Below are 13,983 nucleotides of genomic sequence, written 5' to 3'. Positions count from 1 at the left end.
CAATGTAGATTTATAGTTACACTTCAGCTTACAAGGTGACCAATCACCGGCCTGACTGAGTACAGGTCAGAGCTGGCCTGGACATCTGAGGACCAAGAGCTAAGCTCCATTTCTTCAGCTTACTGTTTGTGTGACCTTGGGCCTCCATGCATTTCATTTTCCTTTTTATAAAGTAAAAGCACAGAATAATATGGCCTGAAAGATTCTCTCCAGGCCCAAACCTATGATTCAAGTATTTTTGAATAACTACATTACAGAACAAACCAAATTTGTTCTGAAATAATTAATGGGGCTTATTTTACAAAAAGAATTCCAGATAAATTAAAGGCACCCTACAGCCTTACTCTGTCATTCTTCCAAACACCACAACCAGAAGATAATCAATTTTGATAGTGAATATTCCCAGGAATAACCAAGAATTCCCTAACATGCTAAAAAACTACACATTTAACTTGTGAGTCGATGCCACAGTGAAATTTTAAAGATTATTAATAACCAAGATGAGCTATTTTTGTGGTAATAAACCTGTAATTCTTCTTTAAATTAATGTTAATCTTAAAGCATTGAGGAATTAATATTACAAACCTGGAGATATCCAAACTAGAACCAGAAGACACTTTAAATATCTGGTTAAGTGATGACTCAGACTCTGCTTAAAAAAACTCTACTAAGGGGAAATCTACCACCCATTTGCATCCTTATAAGAATTGTATTACAGTAAATATCATCTATCTTTTAACAAATTACTACATCTACTATCCTTGGATTGGTTAACTCAGCAATCTGAATGTAGCAAACTGTTATAATAAGGACATTGTGTGACAGAATACAAATATGCCATAAGAAATGACAAACAAGATGTTTTCAGAAAAACTCAGGAAGATTATATGAACTGATGCAAGTGCAGTGAGCAGAATTAGGGGGACAATCTACAAATCTGTAGCAATATTGTAAATATAATCACTTGTGAAAGTGAAAGATTTATGAACTCGGATCAATACAATGATCTACATAATCCCAAAAGAATCATGATATAAAAAATGCTATCAACATCCACACAGAGAATTGATGTCTCACAGTGCAGATTGAAGAATATGTTTCCTTTTCATTATTTTCCTTTTTTTCTCTTGAGAACATGACTAACACAGATATATGTTTTGCATGACTTCATATGGATAATGGATATAATTTTTTTGCTTTCTCAGTGAGTGGAGGAGAAAGTGAAGAGAAGGAGGAAACTTGAAGCTGGAAATAAAAACTAAATTAAATTTTATAAAAATGAGGATACTATTATGCATACTTTCTCCAATATATCTTCTGTTTCAGTAATATTGATATCATCCCTAATTCAATCAAATGTTTTACAAATGAGTGCCATTGTAAAAACCAAGAAAACTTGAAATAATTTGGATAGTAAAATATACTTATTACTACAGTTAACAGGGAAAGAACCCAGAATAACACACTGACCTACCTAAAAGTGGTTAAGGCTACATTTAAATGTGAAGAATGGTGCCTTACTACCAGTGTGAGGTTCTAATCCTATTTCTTGATCCATAAAATGATGACAATAACATTACTGCTTTAAAACTTAACCAGTTTGCTATGAGGGTCTAACAAGAACTTTGATTATGAACAGCCTTCAAATAATGCCATATTAGGACAAACAGAAGGTTAGCCTAGAGAAAAGTCTTAGCAGTGGGAGAGGAGAATATCACGGGTCTGGCCTAAATTAGGCTAGTTCACTAATTTTGAAAAGATTGAGAAATCCAACTTTTTCTTAATTCAAGAGCAAGAAAAAAGCGTTATTTAAATTTTTGAAAAATTATAAATTGAAATATTCAATAATTTCTTATTCTAATAGTTATGAAAGAGCTTTGTACAATCAAAATAAATATATAGTTAACAAGAAAAATAGCAAGGATAAAGGTATAGAATACTTAGAAATTTAAATGCATTTAAATTAGAAGGAACTGATATAAATATATATATATATAAAATATAAATATAAATAAATACCAAAGGAATAATAAGGAACTATATGGAAGTATTAATAATTATCATAAAGTTCAGGGAAGACACAGAAAAATGGATGAGGACAAACATAAACTCTATTTTTGGTAAGACAAAAATACTTGAATATAAGCAAATGTAAATCAGCAATATTATGTTTTCATCTCTGCTGATCTATGTTAGTGAATCTATGAGAAGAAAACTTCTACCTCTCTAAAAAGAACACATCATTGAAAATATTTCAGCTAAAATCCTTTACATTGTCAAATAATAATTCATTTAAAAGACAACTTGCTTTCTGATATACCTTGGCAACTAAGGTACTGCTAAATTTTGATTAGAAGCAATAATACACTATTGAATATAAAATGGATGTTATTTTTCTTCAGGTGTTTAAATAATTTCAAACTCTTTGTGACCCCATTTGAGGTTTTCTTGGCAAAGATACTGGAGTGGTTGGCCATTTTACAGATGAGGAAACTGAGGCAGATAAGGAAGAGAATTGCCCAGGGTCATACAGATGATAAGTCTCTGAGGCCATATTTGAACTCAGGAATTCTTGACACCAGATCCAGAACTCTGTCTACTGAACTACCAAGTTGCTTGTAAGATGAATAAAATGAGGTGATATTTCTAAAGCACATTGCAAACTTTAAGTATCATAAATGCTAGTTTTTATGGTTATCATTATTGTTGTTGTTGGCATCCCAAATTCTTGTTTTGCAAGTGAACTGCTTCCATGAGATATATCATGTAATGGCTATGACAGTTAAAAACTGGGCAGTGGCTAGGGAAAAAAAAATTAAAAATGGGAAAATAGGTCAGGCTTTTATTACCCCCAGCCTAGACCCTAACTTCATTCTATTGCCTCTTCAATTCATCCTGTGGAAAATTGTCACATGGCTAAAGCACTGATGTGGTCATGTCTTCCCACACTTCAAAAATTGTCAGTAAATATTACCTCCAGGGTAAAAAGTAAAACCCTGGGCCTGGCTTTTAAGGCCCTATATAATAAACATATCTCAGAGATATTGTGGGTTTAGTGCCAGATCACTATAAATTTCATATGAATTTCTTTTGGTTTCCCAATGCATGTAAGTTATATTTATACTACGCTGTAGCTTATTAAATGTAGTGTTGTGCCTGGGCAGCTGGGTGCCACAGTGAAAAAAGTACTGGGTCTTGAGCCAGGAAGATTCACCTTTCTAGGTTCAAATCTCATGTCAGACACTAGCAGTGTCATCCTGGGTAAGTCATTAAACACTTTGCCTCAGTTTCCCCATCTGTAAAATGAGCTGGAAAAAGAAATGGCAAACTACTTCAGCATCCTTGCCAAAGAAATCCCAGAGTCCCCAAAGAGTTGGATTCTATTGAAAAATGACTGAACAATGAGTATTACGTGTAAATATATAAATATATATAGTGTGTGTATATACATACACATATATAAAAATAATTTATATATAAAGTATTTTAATTAAGGAATATACATAAATATATACCTTAATTAAAATTACCTTATTGGAGGGAAAAGGACCCACATGTGCAACAATGTTTGTAGCAGCTCTTTTTGTGGTAGCAAAAAATTGGACAATTAGTATATGTCCATCAATTGGGGAAATGGCTGAACAAGTTGTGATATACAAAGTTAATAAAAAAGATGAACAAGCTGATTTTAGGAAGACCTGGAAAGATTTCCATGAACTGAGGCTGAGTGAAACAAGCAGAACTAGAAAGATATTGTACATAACAACAACAAAAATGTGTGTTGATCAGTTATGAAGGACTTGGTTCTTCTCAGTGGTTCAGTGATCCAAAGCACTCCCATTATACTTTGGACAGAAAATGCTATCTGCATCCAAAAAAGAACTAAAGAGACAACATAAATCAACACATACTATGTTCACTTCTTTTTTCCATTTTTAAATCTCTCCCTTCTTCCCTTTTTCTCAGATTTTTCTCTTCTAAAATGATTCATACAAGTAATGTGTGTTAAAAATAAAGAAAAAAACAAAAGAAAAAAATTTAAAAATAAAAATAATAAAATTACTTTATTGGAGAAGGATTCTGGAAGATGGTGGAATAAGGCAGGAAATTACCTGGCTCTCCTAAATTCCTCCCCAAACAATATAAAATATTGTCGAAACAGTGAACTTTGAGAGGCAGAAATAAGTTAAAGTGACAGGCAGTAAAGCAGCTGTCATCTTTTTTATTTTCAAAATATATACATGGGGGCAGCTAGTTGGTATAGTGGATATAGTGGATACAGCACCAGCCCTGACCTCAGGAGGACCTGAGTTCAAATCCGATCTCAGACACTTAACACTTTCTAGCTGTGTGACCCAGGGCAAGTCACTTAACCCCAATTGCCTTAGCAAAAAGAAAAAATAATAATTATTATACATACACCTACACATGGATAATTTTTGACATTCACCCCTACAAAGCCCTGTGTTCTCATTTTTCCCCTCCCTTTTCCCCCTCCATCAGTGAGCAAGTAATCCAATATATGTTAAACATGTGCAATTCCTCTATACGTATTTCCACAAATATCACCTCTCTTCTTAAGAGGAAAGACCCTACTTTCAGAGCCAGAGGTACAAATGAAGAACAAACACCTCCACTGAATCAACAAATAGTAAACCCTGGTGCGTGGAAGGCCATGAGGGTCTTGCTAGAGCTTCCCCTTGGGGAATGTTGACCTCACAGACAGTGTTGTTGGGCAGGGACCATGGGATGGTTATAGGGCTTCCCCCTGACACCGGATGCTAAGCAGGGGCACACTGACCAGACATCGTCTGGGCTATGACTGTGGGTAAGGAGGAGCAAGCAGGGCAATAAGTGGGTCGGAAAGGCTGAGGACCCTGCTGACTGTGGGCACTCATAGGAGAACAGAGTCCCCATTTTTGGTTCCAGGGCAGAAGGGTGAGCTGAAGTTTGCAGTCATCGTAGTGACCACAGTAAACAAGATCCTTGATGGTGACATAAAGACTAGGGGCCCCAGCCATAGCTCAGGGGTGGAGAGGAGTACCTGAGGTTGAGCCCCCAGAGAGAGCTCAGAAAACAATTTTACAAAAACCATAATGCCTGAGGAATCATCCCCACAGTTTAAGCCTTCCAGAAGAAAATAAGGCCTTAAAAATTAGAATTGGCAGAAGAGAAGCTAAGTTCATAAGACCCCAAGAAATAATAAAACAAAATCAGAATGAAAAAATGGAAGAGAATATGAAATATATCATTAGAAAAACTACTGACCTGTAGAACAGATCGAAGACAGTATAAGAAATGCTGGAGTGCTTAAAAGTTATAAATTAAACAAAGAATCTAGACACCATGCTTCAAGAGATTAAGGAAAATTGCCCTGAAGTTTTACAATAAGAGGGTAAAAATAGAAATAGAAAAACTCCACTAATCACCTCTATAATGAAAACTCACAGGAACATAACAGCTAAGTGGTACATGTTGCCTTTTAAAAAATCATCTATATGGTAGGGCATAGAAACATTATCAAATGCAGAAAAGCAGAAATATTAAGTGCATCCTTTTTAGATCAAAATGAAATAAAATTACATTTAATAAGGAACCATGGAAACACATTAAAATTAATTAGAGAAGAAATAACCTAATCTTAAAGAATAAGTAAGTTAAAGAACAAATCATATAAATAAAAAATAATTTTATTAAAGAGAATGATAATAATGAAACACCACCTCAAAATCTATGGGATCTAGCAAAACAAATCATCACAGGAAAACTTCTATTTTTAACTGCTCAGATTAATAAAATAGAAAAAAGAGGAGACTAATGAATTGTTTATATAAATTTTTTAATTGAAAAAGAACACATTGAAATCCCCAATTAAATACCAAGTTGAAAATCCTAAAAATTAAAGGCTAGATTAATAAAATTTAATGTAAGTAAACCATTGAACTCATAAATAAAACTAGAAATTAGCTTTATGAAAAAAAAACAGTAAAACAGATTAAATCATTAGTTTATATCAGTGATTCTCAAAGTATGGTCTAGAGAATCCTGGGGATCTTTGAAACCCTTTTAGAGGGTCTACAAATTCAAAAATAGTTTTTAGTTCCAATATGGTAAATGTGTATAAATATAATCCAGGTAAACAAAAACTCTTTGGAGAGCTCCTCAATAATTTTTAATAGGATAAAGATACTGAAAACAAAAGTTTGAGAACCACTGGAGAGAGAAAAAAGAGAATTAAAATAGTATCAAAAATGAAGAGCCACAATGAAAATGAAGGTGTTATTTTGCCCAATTATATGCCAGTAAATTTAACAATATATTTGAAATGGAAAAATATTTACAAAAATAAAAATGTCCAGATTAACAGAAGAAATAGACTACCTAAATAAACCTATTCTAGAAAAAAAAATTGAATAGGCCATTAATGAACTTGCTAATGTGAGAAATACTCCAAGTTAAGTTTCCATAAGATGTTGCAAGTTTCAAGGTAATGTGGAATAACGAACACTACTGACCAATCACCTTTCAGAAAAAGGAACTAGCTTAACAGCAAAGTCCTGATAAAGGAGGCTAGGCTAGAAACTGGCTTAAATTAACCAGCCAGGGTCAATAACCTGGAGAAGGCTTTTCTTTATTATGTTTGCTTAATGAGGCTCAAGCATATTATCTTCTCTGCCTAGAGGGGAGCAATAACCCAAATCTAGACATAATGGGCAAAGGAAGAGGGCATTCTTGGGGCTTACCAGGAACCCTTCCACTGGCCAGTTAAAGTTTAAACGGGAGAGGATGGAGAGGGGACTAACCTAGTAAAGCCTGCACTTGCTTTTGTATCAGCATTCTCACTGAGGGCGGTATGCCTGCTTCTCATGAGAATTGAGGGCTGCATCCTTCAATCTCTCTCCATAAAACATCACAAATTTTGAAACTGAGTCTGGAGTCTTGTTTCTCACACTAAAACAAACCATTAGGGCTAGACAGATTTACAAGTGAATTCAACCAACATTTAAAGATCAACTAATTCCAATAGTTATTTGGAATAATAGACAAAGAAGGAGCTTTAACTAACTGCTTATGAAACAAATATGGTATTGATACCTTAACCAGCAAGAACAAAAACAGAGAAGGAAAATTATAGAGAAATTAGATTAATGAATATGAATGCAAAGAATTATAAATAAGATACAAAGCAGGAGACTAAAACAATACATCACAAAGATTATATGTGATGACCAAGTCGGATTTATATCAAGAATACAGGAATGGTTTAACATAAGAAAAACTATTAACTTGATTGATTGTATCAATAACAAAAGTAATGAAAATTATATAATTATATGAATAGATGCAGAAAAAGCTTTTGACTAAATACAACACTCATTCTATTAAAAACACTCAAAGTATATATCTCTTTTTTTTTATTTAATAGCCTTTTATTTACAGGATATATGCATGGGTAACTTTACAGCATTAACAATTGCCAAACCTCTTGTTCCAATTTTTTACCTCTTACCCCCCCACCCCCTCCCCTAGATGGCAGGATGATCAGTAGATATTAAATATATTAAAATATAAATTAGATACACAATAAGTATACATGACCAAAACGTTATTTTGCTGTACAAAAAGAATCAGACTCCGAAATATTGTACAATTAGCTTGTGAAGGAAATAAAAAATGCAGGTGGGCATAAAATATAGGGATTGGGAATTCAATGTAATGGTTTTTAGTCATCTCCCATAGTTCTTTTTCTGGCCATAGCTGGTTCAGTTCATTACTGCTCCATTGGAAATGATTTGGTTGATCTCGTTGCTGAGGATGGCCTGGTCCATTAGAACTGGTCATCATATAGTATTGTTGTTGAAGTATATAATGATCTCCTGGTCCTGCTCATTTCACTCAGCATCAGTTCATGTAAGTCTCTCCAGGCCTTTCTGAAATCATCCTGTTGGTCATTTCTTACAGAACAGTAATATTCCATAATATTCATATACCACAATTTATTCAGCCATTCTCCAACTGATGGACATCCATTCAGTTTCCAGTTTTTAGCCACTACAAACAGGGCTGCCACAAACATTCGTGCACATACAGGTCCCTTTCCCTTTTTTAGTATCTCTTTGGGATATAATCCCAGTAGTAACACTGCTGGATCAAAGGGTATGCACAGTTTGATAACTTTTTGAGCATAGATCCAAACTACTCTCCAAAATGGTTGGATTCGTTCACAACTCCACCAACAATTCATCAATGTCCCAGTTTTCCCGCATCCCCTCCAACAATCATCATTATTTTTTCCTGTCATTTTAGCCAATCTGACAGGTGTGTAGTGGTATCTTAGAGTTGTCTTAATTTGCATTTCTCTGATTAATAATGACTTGGAGCATCTTTTCATATGACTAGAAATAGTTTCAATTTCTTCATCTGAGAATTGTCTGTTCATATCCTTTGACCATTTTTCAATTGGAGAATGGCTTGATTTTTTATAAATTAAGAGTTAATTCTCTATATATTTTGGAAATGAGGCCTTTATCAGAACCTTTGACTGTAAAAATATTTTCCCAGTTTATTGCTTCCCTCAAAGTATATATCTCAATGGATTTTCCTTAAAATGATAAGAAGCATCTACCTAAAATCATCAGCAAGCATTCTCTGTAAAGGGGATAGGCTAATAGCCTTCCCAATAAGATCAGAAGTGAAACAAAGATGCCCATTATCACCAATATTATTCATTTTCTATTACAAATACTAGCAATAGCAACAAGAGAAGAAAAAGAAATTGAAGAAATCAGAATAAGCAATGAGGTAATAAAACTATTTCTCCAGAAAGGATATAATGATATACTTGGAAAATCCCAAATATTCCACTAAAAAGTTAGTTGAAATAATAATTTTAACAAAATAGTAGGATATAAAATAAATCTACTTGCATCATCAGCATTTCTATATATCACCAAGAAAACTCTGCAAGGAGAGATTGTAAAAAATACCTCATCTAAAATAACTATAAACTATATAAAATACCTGGGAGTATGCCTGAAAAGACAAACCTAGGAACTACATAAACATAATTACAAAACACTTTTATACAACAAACATAAATAAAGTCAGACTTAAATCACTGGATAAATATTAATTGTTTATGAATGGCCAGAGTCAATATGCTAATAATGACAATTTTACCTTAATTAATGTATTTATTGAATGTCATCCCAATTATTACTAAAAATTTTACTGAGATAGAAAAAATAATATTAATTCATTTGGAAAAACAAAAGATCGAGACTATCAAAAGGATTAATGAAAAGTGTAATTATATTGTAAGACCATAATTATCTATGTTATAAAGCAGTAATTATCTTTTTTTAAATAACTTTTTATTGACAGAACCCATGCCAGGGTAATTTTTTACAACATTATCCCTTAAATCAGAAACTTTATGAGCAAAATTACAGACCACTTTTCACACAAATGAAGTCTGATCTAACCAATTGGAAAAATATTAAATGCTCTTGGATAGGGCGAGCAAATACAATAAAGATGACGATATTACCTAAACTAATCTATTTAGCACTATACCAATCAGACTCCCAAAAAACTATTTTAATGACCTAGAAAAAATAACAACAAAATTCATATGGAAAAACAAAAGGTCAAGAATTTCAAGGGCATTAATGAAAAAAAAATCAAATGAAGGTGGCTTAGCTGTACCAGATCTAAAATTATATTATAATGCTGAGTGAAATGAGTAGGACCAGGAGATCATTATATACTTCAACAACAATACTATATGATGACCAGTTCTGATGGACCTGGCCATCCTCAGCAACGAGATCAACCAAATCATTTCCAATGGAGCAGTAATGAACTGAACCAGCTACGCCCAGAGAAAGAACTCTGGGTGATAACGAAAAACCATTACATAGAATCCCCAATCCCTATATTTATGCCCACCTGCATTTTTGATTCCCTTCACAAGCTAATTATATAATATTTCAGAGTCTGATTCTTTTTATACAGCAAAATAATGTTTTGGTCATGTATACTTATTGTGTATCTAATTTATATTTTAATGTATTTAACATCTAATGGTCATCCTGCCATCTGGGGGAGGGGTGGGGGGTAAGAGGTGAAAAATTGGAACAAGAGGTTTGGCAATTGTTAATGCTGCAAAGTTACCCATGCATATAACCTGTAAATAAAAGGCTATTAAATAAAAAAAATAAATAAATAAAATTATATTATAGAGCAGCAGTTACCAAAACTATTTGGTATTGGCTAAGGAATAGATTAGTTGATCAGTGGAATAGATTAGGTTCAAGGGATAAAACAGTCAACAAATATAGCAACCTAGTCTTTGACAAACCCAAAGATCCCAGCTTTTGGGATAAGAACTTACTGTTTGACAAAAATTGCTGGGAAAATTGGAAACTAATATGGCAGAAACTAGGCATTGATCCACACTTAACACTGTACACCAAGGTCAAAATGGGTTCATGACTGAGGCATAAAGAATGAAATTATTAATAAATTAGAGGAACATAGGATAGTTTACCTCTCAGACCTGTGGAAGGGGAAGGTCTTTATGACCAAAGCAGAACTAGAGATCATTACTGATCACAAAATAGAAAATTTCGATTATACCAAACTGAAAAGTTTTTGTACAAACAAAACTAATGCAGACAAGATTAGAAGGGAAGCAATAAACTGGGAAAATATTTTTACAGTCAAAGGTTCTGATAAAGGCCTCATTTCCAAAATATATAGAGAATTAACTCTAATTTATAAAAAATCAAGCCATTCTCCAATTGAAAAATGGTCAAAGGATATGAACAGACAATTCTCAGATGAAGAAATTGAAACTATTTCTAGTCATATGAAAAGATACTCCAAATCATTATTAATCAGAGAAATGCAAATTAAGACAACTCTAAGATACCACTACACACCTGTCAGATTGGCTAAGATGACAGGAAAAAATAATGATGATTGTTGGAGGGGATGTGGGAAAACTGGGACATTGATGCATTGTTGGTGGAGTTGTGAACAAATCCAACCATTCTGGAGAGCAGTTTGGAACTATGCTCAAAAAGTTATCAAACTCTGCATACCTTTTGATCCAGCAGTGTTACTACTGGGCTTATATCCCAAGAGATACTAAAGAAGGGAAAGGGACCTGTATGTGCACGAATGTTTGTGGCAGCCCTCTTTGTAGTGGCTAGAAACTGGAAACTGAATGGATGCCCATCAGTTGGAGAATGGCTGAATAAATTGTGGTATATGAATATTATGGAATGTTCTGATGGACCTGGTCATCCTCAGCAACGAGATCAACCAAATCATTTCTAATGGAGCAGTAACGAACTGAACCAGCTATGCCCAGAAAAAGAACTATGGGAGATGACTAAAAACCATTACATTGAATTCCCAATCCCTATATTTATGCCCACCTGCATTTTTGATTTCCTTCACAAGCTAATTGTATAATATTTCAGAGTCTGATTCTTTTTGTACAGCAAAATAACAGTTTGGTCATGTATACTTATTGTGTATCTAATTTATATTTTAATATATTTAACATCTACTGGTCATCCTGCCATCTGGGGGAGGGGGTGGGAGGTAAGAGGTGAAAAATTGGAACAAGAGGTTTGGCAACTGTCAATGCTGTAAAGTTACCCATGCATATAACCTGTAAATAAAAGGCTATTAAATAAAAAAATTAAAAAATAAAAAAAAACATTATCCCTTGCACTCACTTCTGTTCCGATTTTTCCCCTCTCTCCCTCCATCCCCTCCCCTAGATAGCAAGCAGTCCTATACATGTTAAATAGGTTACAGCATATTCTAGATACAATATATGTGTGCAGAATCGAACAGTTCTCTTGTTGCACAGGAAGAATTGGGTTCAGAAGGTAAAAATAACCCGGGAAGAAAAACAAAAATGCAAACAGTTTACATTCATTTCCCAGTGTTCTTTCTTTGGGTGTAGCTGCTTCTGTCCATCATTAATCAATTGAAACTGAGTTAGATCTCTTTGTTGAAGAAATCCACTTCCATCAGAATATATCCTCATACAGTATCCTTGTTGAAGTATATAATGATCTCCTGGTTCTAAAGCAGTAATTATCAAAATTATCTAATACTGGCTAAGAAATAGAAAGATGGATCAGTGGAACAGAGCTGACATACAACCCAAAGTAGTAAATGATTATAATGACGTTGTGTTTGACAAATATAAATATTTAATCTTTTAAGATAAGAATACAGTGTTTAAAAAAGGAAGAAAATTATTAAGAGAATTAGAAAACAGGCTGGTAGAAATGTATATAGAACAATATTTCATACCATTTACTAAGATATGATCAAAATGGATATAATATATCTGTTCAATGCAGGATTGCCACAAAGCTTCAATTTGTTTAAAAGAGCAACAGAAATAACCCTCCTGCTTCCCCTGCAATATCTGTGAAGTACAATAAAGCAAATACAATAAAACAAAGGTACACCTATGTGATCTGCCTCTCTCCTAATTTTCCAGTCTCCCTATTTTTCCCTACATTCTCCAGGTTTTTATTCATTGAATCTGCTATAGCTTTCCCTTATATCATGTCCCATTTTCTACCTTCTTGCCTTTCGTCACAGTGGTCTCTTCCTGGAATGCATTCTCCTCCTTAGTTTTGCTTTTCAGAACCCTAGGTTTCCTTTAAAGCACAGTTCATGTGACACTTCTCACACTAGGACTTACCTAATTATGCCCCTATGCTCACTTGCATTCTCTCTCTGACTCTGTTTCTCTTTCTGTCCCAATTTCTGTTTCTCTCTCTTTCTCCCTTCCTCTCCTTTCATTATTCTGAATATATCCTCTATTTACTAATCTGTGTGTATTACATTTCTCCAGTAAACTATAAACTCCCTGAAGGCAGAGATGATTTTGTTTTAATCTCATATGTCCAACATCTAAAACAGTGCCCTGTTGTACAATAGGCATTTACCAAGATTTACTGAATTTAAATGAATTTGACATTAATTGAACATTATAACAACTTATGCACAACTACCTAGTTTCCTCAGCCTACTTAAGGTTATTAAGCCTTGAGATAGACCATTGCTCTGACAATTCTGAGTGTGATGAGAGCTGTAGAAAATCTGCAGGATAACAAGAAGTTTGATAAAATGAAAGATTTCCTTATTAACTATTATAAGCATTTATGCTATAAAGTATCTCTCTCTTTTGCTAATTATATATCTTCACTGAAAGGGAGATGAGCAAGTTGGTAATCTACCCCTTCTGGAGTTTCAGAGCATGTGATGCATTTCCTTTGCAATGCTGGTAAGAGGAAAAGGACTAATATCATCTTAAAAGTGACAATTCAGATCAGGCTTTTAGGGAGTCAGCTGTAATGCTTTGCAGGACACACTGCCTTATGATATATCTGACTCTGCCATCATATGTTATTATAAACATATCTCTACTTCGATGGCACTGACAGTAACTGGTAACAACTGAAAAGATCCCAATGAAACAAGAAAAAAGCAACTAGAAACGGGGCTGAAAAGGACCCATTTGAAGAGCTTGATGTGATGCAGTATGAAGAACAAGAGAAGGCTCTTGATGGCATCCAACCAACAAGGTGCTGTCCACCAACTCGGTTGACTTTGTAATGAGCAGCTACATGTGACCGGCCGACAAAGTGCTCCGAGGATATGCTTGGGGAATAGAGAGTCGCATGATTCACTCTCCAGTGCTTTGCCCTTACAAATCTTTCACAGAATTTATGATTAATACACTTTCTATAATGATAAAACTCCACTGTGACCCTTATGAATCTTCTATGCACATGCACTGATGAGTTCTTTGTTCCATAAAATACCCTCATTCACTGGCTATATCTCGGTTGGTTTAGTAATATACTAACATAAATCAATCTCAAGGGATTTTAATCTCTAATACCCAAAGTGGCCATGGTTTCCCAAATAAAAGGGTCA

The 13,983-nt window shown here is 34.1% G+C and overlaps 1 protein-coding gene across 7 annotated transcripts in view; it reads right to left on the bottom strand.

The window, feature by feature from the left end:
• Positions 1-13,983, bottom strand: part of ULK4 (unc-51 like kinase 4) — a 627,906-nt gene that overhangs the window by 392,094 nt on the left and 221,829 nt on the right. The window lies entirely within an intron of this gene.

Source organism: Sarcophilus harrisii, chromosome 5 (genome assembly GCF_902635505.1).
Source record: "Sarcophilus harrisii chromosome 5, mSarHar1.11, whole genome shotgun sequence".
Lineage (NCBI taxonomy): Eukaryota > Metazoa > Chordata > Mammalia > Dasyuromorphia > Dasyuridae > Sarcophilus > Sarcophilus harrisii.
The sequence above is the reverse complement of the archived record's forward strand: the minus strand, read 5'-3'. Positions and strand labels throughout refer to the sequence as shown.